This window comes from Pyrus communis, chromosome 1 (assembly GCF_041283825.1).
Source record: "Pyrus communis isolate YQ-2024b chromosome 1, ASM4128382v1, whole genome shotgun sequence".
NCBI classification, from domain to species: Eukaryota; Viridiplantae; Streptophyta; class Magnoliopsida; order Rosales; family Rosaceae; genus Pyrus; species Pyrus communis.
Window position 1 is genome coordinate 3095808 of NC_142565.1, and position 19682 is coordinate 3115489.

Below are 19682 nucleotides of genomic sequence, written 5' to 3' on the forward strand. Positions count from 1 at the left end.
ATATCATTTAGTTTATAAATTTAATTTAATTTTTTAACTTTCTTAACATTTAGTTAAGAAATAATAATAATTTATCTTTACTGTTGCAACTTAATATTACAATCTAGTGGTATTTTTTTTTACTTATAATTCTTAGTTTCAATTCTCGCTACAGGTGAATTTGAAACACATTATTACTAGCTCATTGTGAGGCTAACCTCACCATTCATATTAGCGCTAATAATATCGTTTGTTAAAATAAAATATTTTTATTAAGGGAAAGAGGCCCCTGCAACAATGAAAGCTCGCTTAATTGGGTTTACTTTTGTGTTTTCACGGGTTTGTGTATGTACTGGTATCATTGCCTCCGAGTGTAATTCTTAATTTCAATTCTCATTAAAGGTGAATTTGAAACACATTATTATTAGCTCATTGTGAGGTTAACCTCAGCATGCATCTTAACGCTGATAATATCGTTTGTTAAAAATTTTATTTTTATTAAGAGAAAGAGGCCCCTGCAATAATAAAAGCTCACTTAATTGGGTTTACTTTTGTGTTTTCACGTGTTTGTGTATGTACTGGTATCATTGCCTCCGAGTGTGTGTGCGCGCGAGTGTGAGTGTGAGTGTGTGTGTGTGTGAGAGAGAGAGAGAGAGAGACCGAGACCTAATCATGACAATGAGTTTCCAACAATATCCCTGAATGGATTTTTTGGTACCAGCCGGAGGCAATTAGAAAATATGAGGTAAAGATTCATAGAATGAGGCTTTGGTGTTGAAACTGTTTCCGAAGCTGTGCAATCATGTGCATCTATCTAATATTTGATGAAAGCTGTGGTATTGATATTAGTCTCCTGCAAGCTTCCACATTGAAATTTGTTAAACGATGAAGTCGATCCATAGTTGCAGTTAAGCTCTCAAAATTGTTTCTGCACAGCACTAATGTTATCAAATGAATTAGATTCGTAACATAATCCGGTAACTCCAACAGTTTGCGGTCAATTAAATCAAGAAACACAAGGTTTTCATAGTGTCTATGAGCCGGTGGTTTTGGTGACAATGACACAAATGGGGGCTTCTTTGCCATCCATTTACCAGATAACGTTGCAGGCATGATTGAACTTGACATAGAGAATGGTCGTTCTATACCACTTCCCTCTACGTCAACGTCCCTCAAGGATCCCACATTTCCTAAGCCCTCAGGCAAGTGAGAAAGTCTCGAGCACCCAGAGACAATGAGACGGGTAATGTATGCCAAATTACAGATACTGTCTGGAAGACAGACAATGCTTTTGCAGTTTTTCAAATTTAATATCACAAGCCCTCGAAGCCGCTCAATTGATGGGAAAATCCATGTGAAAGATGTTCCATCCAAATGAAGCTCTTTTAATCCTTCCATATCTTCTTCAATTTCTGGAAACTCCTTAAGCCTTGGACAGCCAGATAGAGTAAGATATCTAAGGGACTTGAGTTGACAAATGCTGTTTGGAAGACTCTTAAGTTCTCTGCAACAATTTAGGTTCAAAGTAACAAGCCCCGTAAGAATGCTAATCGATGAGGGAAGTTCTTCAATTGCAGTCCGACCTAGATAAAGCTCTGATAGCTCCTGCATACTTCCTGAAATCTCTGGAAACTTAACAAAATTTGAGCAGCCAGAAAGAACAAGGGTTTTAAGAGATTTCATGTGAATTCTGCTTGAAAGAATCTTAAGTTCTTTGCATCCTTTAAGACTCAAAAAAAACAAGGTGCTCAAGATCCGAAATCGATGGGTGAACTTCAGTTAAACTTGTACAACCTTCAAGATTTAGATTCTCAAGATTTTTTGCTTCAGTGATGTCGGGGGTTTTGTTGAGGTATTGAGAATGACTTAAATCGATGAATTCCAACCTTTCCAGATGCTGTAACAACAACCAAGAAAACATCCAATAAATAATAAGGCATCTGACAACTTAACCATTCAAAAGAAACATATGAAAAATGAATATTGTACCTTGCTTCCTTCCCAAAGTTGTTCAATCTGACTATAAGGCATTTCAAGATCAATAAGATTCTTTGGGTGGAAATTGGATGGCAAGGGCTTTAGGGGGTACCCATGCCAGAGTAGACACCTCAACTCAGGAGAGATAAATTTTAAATCCCCACTCATGTGTTGTTTACAGTCACCATTTGGATGGGATCGATCCTCCCATGATGCGTTTACCATGGATCGGGTACAGTGGATTTTGAGAAGTCTTAGTTTTGTCATTCTAACTAAAGCTTCAGCTTCAAAGTATATCTCTTTTGAGTTGGCCAAGTTGAGGATTATGCCTTCAACTGCTTCTGTAGCCTGGGATAACCAAATAATGGAAATTCAGTAAGTGAAAATATCCAGAATTTGATTTTTGTCATACTTCAGCTTTCTACTCAATATTACATGCTTAAAAGAAACAGGTAATGAATATATCTCACTGTATTTTGAGTTAATGCACGATGAACATCTTCATAAATCCATAGCCTACTTCTTCTAGACTCTTTATTAGATTCTTGGCAGACTATTTCCCATTCCATATCTTGCAGTAAATCATGCATCTCAAGAGTATCATAATCTGAGATAGTGATGAGAGTTCTGTTAACTAGTACTCCTAATCCGCTATGGGGATAAAAGCCACAGCTATCAAGAATTTTTGTTACATAGTCTTTCTCCATCCCTTTAAAGAAACAAGCAATATCTAGAAATATGTCCTTCTCTGAATCATCTAGCCCATCAAAGCTCCTTCTAAGAACATCCTGAATTCCCATGAGCTGGGTTTACTTTGTTTTACTCAACACATCTTCCCACTCCCATACACTTCTGTTATCAAGCAAGGATCCCAAGATTTTAAGTGCTAAAGGCACACCATGAGCATGCTGTATGGCAAGCCTTGCGAGACGATCATAATCTCTTGTGGGGTTGGTTTGTTTTGAAGGCATACGGCCTGAAGAGTTCAAGAGCTTCTGGCTCACTTAGGTTCTTGGGCTTATATGTTGGTATTTGACAGTTTACTAACTCAATACCAAAATATGTGGGTGATAAGTTTACAAACTCTATCACACCTCTTTCACTTTGCACTCTCAAATAAAATTGGACAAAGAAAGAAATAGAGAAAGGAGGGAAGCAACAAGCTTTGGCAAAACACTTGGACTTTGATATATGAAAAAGGTTTACAAACTGTTGGAATAAGAAAGCTTACAAGCTTCTTCACAATTGGAAGTGGGATTAGGATGAGATGATTTACAATGCTTGAGAACTTGGGTATTTATAGCAAACCAAATGATTAAACTAAGATTATTTATTACCACACAAAACACATTAATTGCACCTAATAATTTTTATTCAACCATACCTAACATTGCCTAACTTTCCATGCCTAACTTTGACATTGATTTTCAACAATAGCAACCTGTTTTGATTTGAATTTCCAACACACCTCCTCAAATCAAGACGCCTTCATTCCTAGCATTTCACGCAGTAGCCGGAATGTTTCAATTGGCAATGGCTTTGTGAAGATGTCTGCCACTTGTTCCTTGGTGTGACAGTAGACAAGTTCAATTGTCTTTTGCTTCACATGGTCCCTTAGAAAATGGAACCTGGTATCAATGTGCTTGCTCCTTCCATGTTGAACAGGATTCTTTGCAAGTTTGATTGCAGACACGTTATCTACGTGAATCACAGTCGATTCCACTTGTGGATGACACACTGACTTCAACAGATTTCTTAACCAAATTGCCTCACACACGGTTGAGGCTACAGCAACATACTCGGCTTCACATGATGACAAAGCAACAATTGATTGCTTCTTTGAAGTCCATGAGAAAGCTGTTGATCCTAGAAAAAACACATAGCCAGTTGTGCTTTTCCTTTCATCTTGGTCACCTCCCCAATCACTATCTGAATAACCAAATAATTTTGCATCTTCACCAAAATTATAAAATAGACCATAGTTTAGAGTACCTCTTATGTACCTCAAAATTCTCTTGGCGGCCAGCCAATGAGACTCCCTTGGTGTTTCCATGTATCGACTCACGAGTCCAACACCATAAACTATATCAGGTCTTGTGATTGTAAGGTACCTTAGGCTTCCAACGAGGCTTTTGTACACTGTTGAGTTTACAAACTCACCCTCTCCTCCTTTGGACAGCTTCAATCCAGTTGCGACTGGGGTATTGACAGTGTTGCACTTGTCCATATTGAACTTCTTCAATATGTCTCTCATGTACCTTTGTTGAGAGATGTAGATACCATCACTTTCTTGCTTCACTTCTATGCCAAGAAAGTATGACATTAATCCATTGTCAGTCATCTCGAATTCACTGAACATGGATTGCTTGAACTCATGGAACATTGCCTCATTGTTTCCTGTAAACAATAAATCATCTACATAGAGACAAATAATTAAGAACTCCCCTTTTTCACCATTCTTCATGTAAACTGAATGCTCGTATGGACATTTCTGAAATCCATTTTGGTGAAGGTAGTTGTCGATCCTTGAGTTCCAAGCTCGTGGTGCTTGCTTGAGGCCGTACAAAGCCTTCTTCAAACGAAACACCTTATCTTCTTCTCCTTGTACTTGGAAGCCTTCCGGTTGTTCCACGTACACTTCTTCCTCAAGTACTCCATTAAGGAAGGCTGACTTGACATCTAGTTGATAAATTTTCCATTTATGATGTACGGCAAGAGAGATTAGCAATCTTACCGTGTCAAGTCTCGCAACTGGAGCATAGACTTCATCATAGTCCACTCCATACTTCTGTTTGTAGCCCTTTGCTACAAGCCTTGATTTGTATCGATCCACACTCCCATTTGCAGTGCGTTTGATCTTGTAAACCCACTTGACACCAATAGCCTTCTGATTTGGTGGGAGCTTTGTCAGCTCCCAAGTGTCATTCTTCTCGATGGCATGGATCTCTTCTTCCATGGCTTTCTTCCAACAATCTTCTTCCACAGCTTCATTGAATGAGAAAGGCTCGTGGTCTGCATACAAGCAGAAAAGGTTGGTTTCTTCTTCTTCTTCTTGTCCATAAATCTCTGTGAGACTCCTTAACCTCACTGGAGTTGAGGAGCTGCTTTCCTCACTAGATGTAGGACCACTCCTTGCAATTCTGTGCACTGGAGTTGTTGTGATTGTTTGAGCAGGCTGTTGCTCAATCGGTGGTACAACTTCTGGTTCTTCAAAATCAGTGGAGACGATCTTCTCTTTACTGACTTCTTTGTTGTTCCACGTCCATGTCTCTTCCTCACTGAAGATGACATCTCTACTAACCACTAGTTTGCCAGTTAGTGGGTTGTAGAGCTTGTATGCCTTGGACTCTTCACTATAGCCCACAAACACACACTTCTCACCTCTATCATCAAGTTTCCTCCTCTTGGCTTCTGGAACTTGAGCATATGCAACACACCCAAAAATTCTTAGGTGTGTAACATTCGGCTTGTATCCACTCCAAGCCTCTTGTGGTGTCATCTTCTTGACACTCTTTGTTGGACATCGATTCAACAAATAAATCGAACAAGCTACAGCTTCTGCCCATAACTCTTTTGGAAAATTCTTCTCCTTAAGCATGGACCTTGTCATGTCAAGGATGGTTCGATTCTTTCTTTCGGCTATCCCATTTTGCTGTGGGGTATAGGCAGCAGTAAGTTGATGCCTAATTCCTTGCTCCTTGCAGTATGCTTGGAAAGCATTGGAGGTGTACTCTCCACCTCTATCTGATCTCACAGCCACAAGCTTGTGGTTACTTTCTGCCTCTGTGAGTGCCTTGAACTCCTTGAAAATTTTTAGGGCAGCTGACTTCTCCTTGAGAAAATAGACCCAAGTCTTTCTACTGAAATCATCAATGAAGGTAATAAAATATCTATTACCTCCATAAGACATGGGATCCAATGGACCACATATATCTGTGTGTACCAACTGCAGTGGTGCTTTTGCTCTCCATGTATCACCAACAGGGAACGATAGTCGTGCTTGCTTGCCAAGCACACAACCTTCACATACTTGGCGTGTGACTTCAATCTGGGGTAGACCACGAACCATTCCTCCACTTGACAGCAACTTTAGGCCATTGAAATTAAGATGGCCAAATCGAAGATGCCATTTCCATGACTCATCTTCCATTACACCGATGTTGCAGCTTCCAATCTTTGTGTTCAAATTCAACGGAAACATCCGGTTCTTTGACATTCGAACACGTGCAATAAGCTTTCTCCTTGCATTCCTGAGAGTGAGAAACATGTTCTCCATATGTATAATGTACCCTTTCTGGAGCAGTTGACCAATGCTCAGAATGTTGCTCTTCATACCTGGTATGTAGTAGGTATCGGAGATGTATTCTTCTCTTCCATCCTTCTGGATGATCTTGATTTTCCCTTTGCCTTCAACTGGCAACTTTGAGGAGTCACCAAGACTTACAGATCCATAGGCCCCTTCTTTGAGTTCGGCAAAAAACTCCTTCTTTCCACACATGTGATTGCTTGCACCAGAGTCCAAATACCAAACATCTTGTTGGCTTCTGGAATCATGGTGTGCTAGTAAGACTGTAAGTTCTTCATCAGTATTTCCACTTGATTCTGCCATGTTGACATGCTCACCATTTTTATGTGAACATTCATTGGCATAATGTCCATATTGCTTACAGTTGTGACACTGGATATGCGCCTTTCCTCGAGTAGATCTCCACTCCTGAGACTGACCTTGATTTTGTGCATAGCCTCGACCTCTTCCTCGGGCTCGTCCTCGGCTACGGTTGGATGAGCTCCCACGACGTGAGTTCCACTGCCCACGACCTTTATTTGGTTTGTCAATATTCAACTTTGACTCCAAAGCTTGCTCTAGCGTTGTGGGGCTTGCATTCTTCTGAATGCGTTGCTCGTGAACTAGGAGGGATCCTAGTAGCTCTTCTGCGCTCATCACCTCCAAATCCTTGGATTCCTCAATGGCAGTCACCACATGCTCAAACTTAGATGTGAGTGACCGGAGTATCTTCTCCACAACTCGTACTTCATCGAGTCTCTCGCCATTTCTCCTCATCTGATTTACTATCACAATGAGCCTTGAGTGATAGTCGGAGATGCTCTCCCCTTCATTCATATGAGCAGTTTCAAAATCTGCTCGAAGTGATTGTAACCTCACTTTCTTGACTCGATCTACTCCTTTGTAGATTGTACTGAGTGTATCCCATACTTGCTTGCTCGTTGTTGCTTCTGCAACCTTCTCGAACGTTGAATCTTCCAAACCCTGGTATAGAAGATACAGCGTCTTTTGGTCCTTCTTTCGTAAGTCCTTGAGAGTGTTCCTTTGATCTGCAGTATATACGGCTTCTTGCTCGGCAGTGGGTACAACATACCCACTACTGACAACTTCCCATAGCTCCTGTGATCCAAACAATGCTTTGAATTGGATGCACCATCTTTCATAATTTTCTTTCTTCAATGTGGGAACTTGGAGTTGCACTAAGTTGGACGCCATAACTGCTGCACCTGCCAGAATGGTATTCTGGCTCTGATACCAATTGTTGGTATTTGACAGTTTACTAACTCAATACCAAAATATGTGGGTGATAAGTTTACAAACTCTATCACACCTCTTTCACTTTGCACTCTCAAATAAAATTGGACAAAGAAAGAAATAGAGAAAGGAGGGAAGCAACAAGATTTGGCAAAACACTTGGACTTTGATATATGAAAAAGGTTTACAAACTGTTGGAATAAGAAAGCTTACAAGCTTCTTCACAATTGGAAGTGGGATTAGGATGAGATGATTTACAATGCTTGAGAACTTGGGTATTTATAGCAAACCAAATGATTAAACTAAGATTATTTATTACCACACAAAACACATTAATTGCACCTAATAATTTTTATTCAACCATCCCTAACATTGCCTAACTTTCCATGCCTAACTTTGACATTGATTTTCAACAATAGCAACCTGTTTTGATTTGAATTTCCAACATTATATACCACAACAGCTCCACTTAGTAACTGCTTATCTCTTGTTGTTATAATGACCCGACTTCCACCACCAAATGAATGCTGCTTTCCAAGTAAGGCTTCGATTTGGGATAATTTGTCAACGTCATCAAGAACAATGAAAACTTTTTTCCTTCGTAGCCTTTTCATTATCATTAATAGCAAGTGCATGCGAACAAATTAAACTTATAATTTTTTGAATCCCAACCGGATAAATCGGTGGCTCTAGCAAGAGCGGACCTCCAGCTCTGCACCTCCTTCACATCAACGTTAGAATAGCTTTCATGTTTAGCAAAAGCTTCTGCAAAACTTCCCTCGAGTTTACGAATATCGGATGGATCCACTTCGTAGAAAACAGGCACCACTATCTGCTTTTGTGTATCCATGCATCCCAGTATCTGGACGAGTTCTTTCAAGCACCACGTCGAAGAAGCGTAGTTTTCGGAAAAAACTACAATCGATAGCCTCGAGTCGGCAATAGCTGTAAGGAGCTCCGAAAGGTTGTTGCCTTTTCGAAGCTCTTCGCCATCAATGAAGGTGTTGATTGCTTTCTGATTCAGAGCTTTGTAGAGATGGCCGATGAAGATCTTGCGAGTGTCTTCCCCTCTAAAATTCATGAATACATCATATTTCCAACTACTGTCGGATGAAGACGAAGAACAAGAAGAAGCAGCCGCCATTAACATCCGATGAAAGTGAAATACCTGGTCTTCAGAAATTGTTTGAATTGGAGGGATGCTGAGATTGCAGGTCAACGCCCTCCCTCACTCCCTCTCTCCATTGTCGGTCAAAGCGATTCAGATTGGACTTGGTTGAATGGGCTAAAGTGCGCACTGGTGTCATTTGGAAACATGTAAGGCCCAAAGCCCGTGGGCACTTACCATCCAATGGTAACTTTCTCCTCTTTTCTAGAGCTCAAGATTTTAAACGTGACATGTTAACATGAACATTTCTGACGTAGAACAAATGGCTAAATGAATCAAGGAGGAGATGAATTGTCAAAAGACAAAAGGATGCAGTGTGAATTTGTCTATTTGGCATCCAAGCTCCGAATTGGACCCTTAATACCTTTTAGGAAAAAGAACGACGCCACGAGTCAAACTCATGAATTTTGACCATTTGGAATAGTTTCAGCCTCCAAAATGCAATTTTACGTTTATAATAAAAATTCAGACTTTTTGTTGTTGTTCAATTTATATATGCCATTAGTCCTTTGAGTTGTCCCAACAGATGTACTATATTTATTTAAGCCATTTGGCTGTTCATTTGTAAGCATCAAGTTAATCAATTAAACAAAACAACCCTTGGGTTTTCAACCAAAATCTGGTGGACTCCAAAAATTGTATTTTTCGAGGGCTTACGTTTGTATCTCTCTTGCTTCGTCCTGCGTCACTTCCATAGGTTATTGCAACTTGATTGGCAATTCTTACCTGTGATTTTGCCAAGAACACGAAGTTCCACTTCAGAGTTTTCATGATGATGTTTGGGGCTGCAACATGCTTCGGTTTTGCATTTCCTCACAATTGGCATATATAGAAATGAAACTCTGCATTCTTAAGCGATGCAGCTGTGTTTGGCAAAATCATACCTACTCGTCCTCCTCTTCCTCCTCCATCTTTCACCACCAGTCCCTTCTGCACGTTAGGATTATTCACTGTCACAAATCACAATATCCCCAGAAACAAAGCGTGGATCCAAAGTTTCCTCCAAGTTCAAGGAGCTGGGATCAGTGCTTGTTGACTTGCTACCGCTAAACACCATAGTCTATAGAGAACACATTGCCTCCATCAGACAAAGCTTATGAACCACTGACAGATATCAGAGCTGACGCATCCACCAAGCCGGCAAATTTGAATAAATTTGAAAAATAGATTGATACAGGAATTAGAAGTTGTCCTTCTGTTTTAAAACATAAGTGTTGAATAACATGGTATTTATATAAAATGTAATGAAATATCTCTGCATTGTACCTTCTTTCAAAAGCATCGCTGCATTTCTGTATATCCACCGGTTGAGAACCTTTGAAGTTATACTTGATGAAAGCTCTGGTATTGATTTCTGTCTCTTGCAAGCTTCCAATTTGGGAGTTGTTAAACAAAGAAGTCAATTCATTGTCGCAGGTAAGCTCTCAAAAAGGTTTCTGCAAAATTTTAATATTTTCAAGGAAGATATATGCTAATACAATCCGATACCTCCAACAGTCACTTAAACCAAAAATTTCAGGCCGGAGTGACAATAATTTTTCACAGCAGAAGTAGGAACCTTTTATTATCGGCGTCAAAAGCGTTCCTACATATCTTTGAAGCTTATATGAGGGTAAAGTGAAACAAAAAGGCAGAAGGTTGTTCAATGTCACTATATTTCATGTTAAGATGAACAAAATTATGTGGGTTAAAACTGGGCGGCAAAGACTCTAGAGGACATCTACGCCATAGAAGACACCTTATTTCAAGAGAGAAATTTTATACAGAAAGAAAGGAGCACAACCAGACAACCAGTTACAAACTAAATTCCCTACCGCATCCACACTCATACAATCAAAGATACAAGCATTACGCGCCAAAACAATCGTAATAGTACGATCATAGAAATAAGATCTGTCCACAGTAGGAAGTTCGCCTCCCTAAATACATGCTTTTCGGGATATTCTAGTGAATGGCCTAGCCAGTCGATGAATGTTCTCAATAACAGCACCTAATTGACACTTTCTACTGTTTTACAGAAATTTGTTTATTCAAAAGCAATAAAACCCACAATATATCCCTCAACGTAATTATGCGTTGGTGTTGAAAGTTGAAACTATTTCCAAAACTGTTCTTGTTCATCCATGTAATTTATACTCGGTGAAAAGCTCTGGTATTTGATTACAGTCTCATTCAAGCTCCCAATTCAAGATCCGTTCGAAGTCACGGCAGGCTCTCCAAGTATGTTGTACAATGGCCTCAATAAGCTCGGCATCATCCCTGTGCAATATGAATAATAGTATGCTTAGATTGAAAAGGTCAAAATTAGAACCTAAAAATATTAAGATTTTGTAAAGAAAAATTACTTGAAATTATTGCGTACAAATCCAGCATAATCGGTGGCTCTAGTTAGAGCGGAGCGCCAAAGCGTCACCCTTTCCATATTGTCCCTGAAATCTTCCTCGTGTCCAGCAAAAGCTTCCCCAAAGGGCCCGGTGGCTCGACGAACATGAGATGGATCTACTCCATAGAAAACGGGAAACACTATCTGATTGTTTGTGTCCGCACATTCCAGGATTGCGACCAACTCGTCTAAGCACCAACGGGAAGAAGCATAGTTTTTGGAAAAAATTACAATCGAAATCCTTGATTGTTGAACAACTTTGTTTAAACTAGCGCTGATTTCATCGCCTATATTACCCGCTGAAGATTCTCTAAAGGTGCTGAGTACATTCTGATGCAGAGCTTTGGAGAGATGGGCGACAAAATCACTGCGAGTGTCTTCACCTCTAAAACTGACGTAAACTTTGCTGAATTGGAGTAACTGATTAAAAATATCTTGCACAACTCCCTCAATAAACTTGGCTTCATCCCTGTGGAATTTGAAAAGCAGTATTGCACAATTTCCTTAAGCCGTAATGCCATATATATTCTAGTAAAACACGCACACAAAATATTGTGACACCGATTTAACAGATCAAATGCTATGAAAAGCTCAAAGAAAGAAAGTAGCTAAATAAAATTACCTATAATCTCGTGAAGCCCAACCGGAAAAATTGGCGGCTTTAGTTAGAGCGGACCTCCAGCTCTGCACCTCATCGATGTTGGCGTTAGGGTCGTGATCATGTTGAGCAAAAGCTTTCGCAAAACTTCCAGCGAGTTTACGAAGATCAGACGGATCTATTTGATAGAAAATGGGCACCACTATATGGTTCTTTGTATCCACACGATCTAGGATCTGTACAAGTTGTTTTAAGCACCGCGTGGAAGAAGCATAGTTTTTAGAAAAAACTACAATCGAGAGCCTTGACTCTTGGATAGTTGTCGGGAGCTCCGGATCGTCACCATCAATGAAGGTGTATATTGATTTCTGAACGAGCGCTTTGTAAAGATGGCCGATAAAGATCTTGCGAGTGTCTTCGCGTCTAAAATTGATGAACACATCATATCGACCACCGGATGATACAGAAGAAGCAGCCATTAACAAGCACAATATCGATTCTTGCCAACTGAGATAACAACTGAAATACTGGATTGATTAGTACCCTATAAAAGGACCGCTGGATATTGGTCCGATCGATAGGAAGATCGCTGGTCTCGGTCAAAAGCGTGTAGGTGTGGACATGAAATATCAATAAAATCCAAGTCAGGCCAGGCCAAACAATATGCTTAAAAAATAAAACATCTTTGAATTTTGGTACAAAAAATACAGAAATGATTCTTGCCGGATCATTTTTTTTGAAATCCTAGGGATTCTGTGATCTCATTCGTTCATCATATATCGTATGGTCAATTTTTGTTAGATACTATTGTATTTAATTTTAAATTTTAAATTTTGAAATGATTTCTGACCGCACGATATACGATGAACGGATAAGATCACGGGATTCCTAGGATTCCTAAGAAAAGGATCTTGCCAGGATCTTTTTCCCAAAAAATAAACCTTCAAGTGACATTTTACTACCACAGGGGAAAGAAGTTGAAGACATAAGTTCGATCCCGATTAATGACTAAATCTAACTTCTAAACAAAAAACGAAAAAGAAATGCTTTATGTGTGTTCTCATGTCTTCTTCTAGTAATGTATCAGGAAATTCAATGGCAACGAAATAGCACGTTATTATTTTTTTCTTTTTATAATTTTTTAATTTGCAAAATGAGGAAAAAATTACAAATGGCTTTATTTGTTATCACCATCTTCTTCCGGGTTAGTCCTGGACTAACATATGCCTACACATTTCGTGTGTCTAAATATTTTTTTTTTTTGTTTTTAAAATGGGAATGAGAGATGGAGAGAGATAACATGAGATTGGGAGTGGGAAGAGAAGTTTTTTTTTTTTTTAATATTAGATATATGTAAAAATCACATGTAGGTGAGGTTAAATAAAAATAGCAAAATTGGGTTTTGTAAAAATTACATTATTATACATAATTTTTTTTGTGATATAAAACTAAAGAGTCTTTTCATCCTCTTTTAGTTGACAAAGAAAGCTTTGTTAATATGTAGTTTCGACATAACTTCAGTTTGTGCAAATATTCCAACTTTGGAGGTCCAAGAATGTGCGAAGAAAAGTTACACAATTTAATTAGAGTTTGATATGAATGTAAATGGATTTTAATATATTTTGCGAGCTTCAAATTGTGGGACTCAGCATGGGGACAGAGTATGAGGATAAGGGAAGAAGAAGAGCTGTAATCGCCCGCAGGAACTTTACATATTCCAAATTCTTCAACTTAAGATTTTTTTATTTTTTTATTTTAAACAAACGATATTATTTATATTAAAGGAGAGGGGTGAGTTTAACCTCATAATGGGTCAGCAATAATATGGTTCAAACTCGTCTTTAACGAGAATCGAACTTAAGACCTCTCACTTACAAGTGAAGAGGAATACCCCTAAATTAGTACTAAGTGGCTTCAACTTAAGATTTTGATATGAATGTTATCCATATGAATTGTGTAATATATACTACCACATCAATCTTTTATTTCTTATTGAACATAAAGAGGTAAATAAGTTTTGATACTAATGTAAATATATTTTGATTATGATGTAAATAGACTTTAATATATTCCACACGTTTAACACATTTTTAAAACATGCGGCATCGCGCAGGCTCACTTACTAGTTTAAACTGACTTTTTTCTTTTCTATTTTTCGAACGAAGTTTAAACTGAAATTGAAAGAACACATTGATTTAGCTCGGATTGATCTGCAACCAGGCTTGTATCTCATCAGAGTCGTCCTCTATCTCAACAGAATCGTTATCAAACATGGCCCATCTGCGGTATGGTAAAACGGGAAAGCTCTCGCGAAATATGTTGTACAATGTCCTCAATAAGCTTGGCATCATCCCTACGGAAGGTGAAAAACAGTATTGATAGGAGAATGTATACTGACAACTCAAATTAAACTAAATGTTATGTAAAGCTCAAACCCTTAATGGGTTAAAAGAAACTAAGAATATAATTAGTAAACAAAAATTACTCATAGTTTCGTGAATCCCAGCGAGGTAGAGTTAAATTGGTGGCTCTTGTTAGGGCCGACATCCAGCTCTGCACCTCTTCCTTCTCCACCTTAGAATCGCGATCGTGTTTAGTAAAAGCTTCCGGCTTATAAACTTGAGATGGATCAACTTCGTAGAAAACGGGGATCACCATCTGATTTTTTTCATCCATGCATTTGAGGATCTGCACGAGTTCTTTTAAGCACCATGTGGAAGAAGCGTAGTCTTCAGAAAAAACAACAATCGAAACTCGCGACTGTTTAATACATTTCAGGAGCTCCGAAAGGCTGTTGCCTTTTCTAAGCTCTTCATCATCCATGAAGGTGTTGATTCGTTTTTGATACAGAGCTTTGTAGAGATGGCTGGAAAAACTCTTGCGAGTGTCTTCACCTCTAAAATTGAGAAAAACATCATATTTCCAACCACCCTCAAACGATGACCAGCCGATCAATTTGTTAAAAACACATTGTACGATTTCCTCAATCAGCTCGGCATCATCCCTGTAGATGTGAAATTTTAAAAACAGTACTGCACAATTTCCTCAAGTAGTAATGTCATATAAATATTTGTGTACGCATGTATGTATGTACATTGTACGGTCTCTTTCTATTGAGGGATCTCTTATTCACTACATATTTTTTTTCAACAATCTAAACCATCTATATTGTAATATTGCATCTTTCATAATCATTTTTGCTACAAATTAGATTAATCCGACCCCCTTAATGCTCTTCCAAAAAACACTAAAGTGATCACTATAATTCAACAGTCATATGATTTTTTTGCAAAAATTATCATTGAGTAAGACCTAGAAGGTATATAAAAGGTTTGGACATATACATATACTATGCGTATGATAGGATGTGGAATATTTAATCAAAATTACCTATAATCTTGTATATTCCAGCCAAAATGATCGGTTGCAGCAGCTAGAGCTCCCCTCCAAGTGCGCACTTCCTCCTGTTCCATTTCGCAGTCATATCTTTCAAAAGCTTCCCCAAAAGCTCCCCAGGCTCTACGAACATGAGACGGATCGACTCCATAGAAAACGGGCACCAACACCTGGCCAGTCATCTTCACTTCTTCCACCATTTGGACCAGTTCTCTGAGGCACCACCTGGAAGAAGCGTAGTTTTTAGAAAAAACTACAATCGAAAGCCTCGACTGTTGGACGCGTTTTCGGAGCTCCTCCGAAAGGCAGTCGCCTCTGCAAATATCTTCAGCATCCTCGGATGTACTGATTGATTTCTGCTTGAAAGCTCTGAGCAGATGGCTGACAAAACCCCTGCCGGTGTCTTCGCCTCTGAAACTGACGAAGACATCATATTTCCAACGAAGGTCGTCAGATACCGAAGAAAAAGAAGAAACAGCCATTGATGTAAGAACTGCAATACTCGATTGTTGAAGCTAGGAGTTCAACGATTACTGGAAAATTGTACCCGAACGGAAACAATTGTTGACCGGAAAATATGGTCCGAACGATAGGAAGATGAATGGCCTCGATCAAAAGAAGCGTTTTCTCAGGAAGGAAAAAAATGTGGCCTAAGAAAGTCAATGAGTCAGTGACGATGATAATGCGCGTTTTTCTATTAAAAATATGAACGTTGTTCGACGGTGTACCTTTTGTTGTATTTGATCGAATTTAGGTTGAAAGTACGAAGAAAGAGTGGAAAGGATCATTTCTTCCTAATTCATCAAGTTCAGAGATTCGGATCATTATAATTTAATTTAACAATTAAAGTTATTATAACTTTTAGAATGGACCTCTGTTTATATCTGTTGGATCAAATGTTAATAGTCCAGATCTCCGATTTTGATGAATTATGAGAAAAAGATATGAAGAGGATGACCTTTCAAAAAGAGTAGGAGTGAAAATGACAAAACGAATTTGTTTTTTTTATAAAAGGATTGACCGGTGGCGAAGCCATAAAATTTATCATTTTATTGCCCCGAAGATTAACAGAAATATTTCAAACAAAACAAATTTGTTTGGGTTGGGCATAATCGTGTCAACCCATTTAACATAGTTAATAAGAGTTTGTGTTTCCATCCAACCCACCTAATTCAGAAACGAAGCACACTTTAACACGCTTACATAATCACGTAATTCGATAACTCATGTGCGATCCATTCACGTCAAACGTGAAATGATAATTTTAATCTTTTTCTTTTATGTCAATTTTGTATTTGTATTAGTAATTAATCATATTGCCCTTATGTTGTGTTCATGTCAACACAAACCTGAGACATCCAAAAGAGTAATTAAGGATACATGATTATGTCTTGTGGCTGCAATGCCACTACAACTCTACAGAGTGCTTATGACTTTTGAAAACACCACCTGGTCAGTGATGATCGAGCAGCTAAGACTAAAAGTAATGTAAGAAACAGAAATACTAACTCAACTGATCTACAAATTGGATCACCGGAAAATAGTCTGATCGATGCGAAGTCAATGAGTCAATGAAAATTAGATCGTTCACATCTTCGAGGAAATTTAAGGAAAATAATCTTCTTGCAGGCAAAATTTATACTACTGTTCATCATGCGACGGAGCGTACTGTTCGTTAACAGCGAAAGGGCAAAAATACCCTTGGTTTCTGCTTTCGTCCCTGTACTGTTTACACTTTTATACAGTAAAAAGTCTGTTTTGTCCTTCCCGGCCTCGCTTCTCTCATCAGCTTTGGCTTCGGTTCGTATTACCTGCTTTGTACAGTGAAAGGAATAAAGTAATGGGTTGTTGGACAAAAAAATAAGATTAAAAAATGTATCACATGATTTCTGGCACCGAAAAGGATAAAAAATGATAAAAATAATTGGTTAGAGAGAAAAAAAATGTGAAAAGCTGGTTTGGTGTGTTTGGTATTTGTTTTCTAATATTTTCTCTACCCTACTAGTACTCCCCCAACACTGTCACTCTCTCTCATCCCTTACTGTTCTCCGCCTCTCCCATCTGTCCCCCCACTCTCTTATCTCTCATCCCTCACATCCTCATTTGCATTGATCCTCTAACAATGGTTGCTAAAACACCCTTTAAATGAATTAATTGTACAGGAATGCCTGTTCCGTCCTGATTTGAAGAAAATTTCTTAAGAGACTGTAATTTCATGGTACTTAAAGCAGTCCCAAAATTTGGGATTGTCTGGAATATTTTTAGGTTTTTCTGATTCTTGAAAAAAAAAACCATGGTTAAGAGTAAATTAATTACATTTTCATTTTCATTTAATTCAAGTAACCGTCTTCAGTTTTTTGGTTTGAATGCTGGAACAAGTGATCTTTGAAAAAGGTTGGTTCTTGAATATTTTTATTAATATCCTTTTGGTTGTTTGAATAGACTTCCTGTAATCTAAATGAAGCTAAATTGAATTTCTGTTTTTGTATGCTGTATTTGCTTTGTTAACTTAGTTCCTTTTTGTTGAAAAATGTTAATTGGTTTTGCAGATCAAAGGGGTCAAGGCGGTGGAGTGGGTTAATGGTTATATGTTCTTGAGTATCTTATTTCATTTTAGTTTTCCTAGCCCAGTGAATTTGTGCAGATGTTTGTTGGAAGAGGAGCAGCTCGCATTAGAGACCTTTTCAATATGGCAAGGAACCATTCACCTTCAATTATATTCATTGACGAGCTTGATGCGGTTGGAACGAAGAGTGGCAGAAGTTTCAATGATGAGCGTAACCAAGCATTGAATCAGGTAATATAAGGTTCAATTCTGGCTTCAATCCTGCATTTCTCGCATCCATTCAAAGTTTAAGCGGCCACATTCTGAATGTCTTCTGGAATTGTTAGCGTATAATTTGATCTGTGGGCCATTATTTGTATTTCCGAACTTTTTGAAAATTGTCAAATCACTGTAGTTGGGAAGACTCTTTTGTCATCTCCGGTTTGATTTTGTTTGATGGGAAAATAATGTTGGTCCCCTTCAAAATCTTGCCAACTTTTCTTGCTTATTTGCTGTGCGTTTAGCTTATAAAAACAACGCAATTTTCACTTAGTTTTGAGTAGAATAATGGTGTTTTAAGTAGAATAGTGGGAGATTCATTTGTGATCATTTGAAAATAAATTCTGAATACTACACTACCATTCTGCTTAAAGCGCCCCAATACATGCATAATTTGAATGAATATGTAAAGGTTACTTGAGAAACTAACAGCATGCAAAATTTAAATGATTCTATTTGTTTCTATCCTTTTCTGGATTTGTCTGCTATTACGATTTGTTTTGGCTTTTTTTTTTTTTAATTCAAAAAACTTAAACTGATTTTGTTTGCCGACGATTTGTTATGAGGTATTGCTATAACATGGAGAAATTGACACTGATTCTATTATTATGTGTACATCAGTTTGTAATGTCCAATCTTTTATATTTATATATATATATATATATATATATATATATATATATATATATTTATTTATTTATTTTTTTTTTTTTTTTTTTCATTGTCAGAACGAAGAAGAAGGCATTCAAATTAAAATCATAACTTGCATCAATATAGAAGTATAAATTTATCCAATTGTAAGTAGGAATGTAAGCCCCATCGTTGAACACCTAATATGGTTGTACATATGTATCAAACTCAGCAGAAAAGCGTATAAAACATGTATCAAACTCAACAGGTACATAAGTATCAACCTCAGTAGATATAATCTCTGGTTTGATTTGAAATTCATTACAAATATCTATTTTTCTCTCTGCTTTGTCAATCTCTCTTAACAATTTTTTTACACCTTTTGTTGAGTTATGTTAAGATTTATGTTTAGAATAAAGTGGTTCCACAAAACCTGTAAAGTAGTTCCACAAAACCTGCAAAGTGGTTCTACAAAAATCTGCAGAGTGGTTATGTTGATTGCAGCAGTAGATTGTTAATTAGTTTCATTCATGATGAGGTTGTGTGTAAATTGCATTGGTTGCATTGGCATTAGTAACTCAATTTTTGACTCGAACGTTGTTTATGAAAATTGCAGTTGTATAATCTTTTATATAATTTTCAATCTCGTAACAACGCGTGGGTACAAATTCTAGTTGACTTCTAAAAATAAAAAAACAATAGCGTTCTTCCAGGAATGGATATAAAAAATTTCTGTGTGAAACGAATCTGCACACTTCGGCTTTGACCCAAGAAATGCGAAGGAAGGATGGTTTAGCAGCTTTGCACGAAGGTACCGGGCCAAAGTACGCTAATCTGGTTTTGAAATTCAGCAGATCTTAATGCCCCTTCTTTTATTTATTATTAAATTTTAGAGTAGGGCGGTATTGGTGGTTTAGGTAATTAGTTATTAAAGAAGAAAATTTGTAAAGATCGACGCTCCAAGGTGTATAAGCATTATTATTTTTTGTTGTTGTGGTAAAGCGTCATCTGCAAGTCTTCATAAGTTTAATTCGTACAACTATGTTTTTTTTAGTAAATAACATTCTACAATAATCTACACTTCTATTTTTTGTCAAAGAAACCTCGATTGTGCAAGGTGAAATTTTATTGAAACCAAAAGGCAAATACACCTGAAATAAAAAAATAATAGTCTGTACGAATCTACAC

The 19682-nt window shown here is 37.8% G+C and overlaps 1 long non-coding RNA gene and 1 pseudogene across 1 annotated transcript; one reads left to right on the top strand and one right to left on the bottom strand.

The window, feature by feature from the left end:
* Positions 1-789: 789 nt before the first annotated feature.
* On the bottom strand, positions 790-15721 carry LOC148698969 (TMV resistance protein N-like; annotated as a pseudogene).
* A 1336-nt stretch (positions 15722-17057) lies between these two features.
* LOC137720131 (uncharacterized) lies at positions 17058-19527 on the top strand. Its single transcript, XR_011066468.2, has 3 exons — positions 17058-17258; positions 17590-17837; positions 19208-19527. It is a non-coding gene; the product is annotated as an uncharacterized LOC137720131 (long non-coding RNA).
* The last annotated feature ends 155 nt before the right edge of the window (positions 19528-19682 follow it).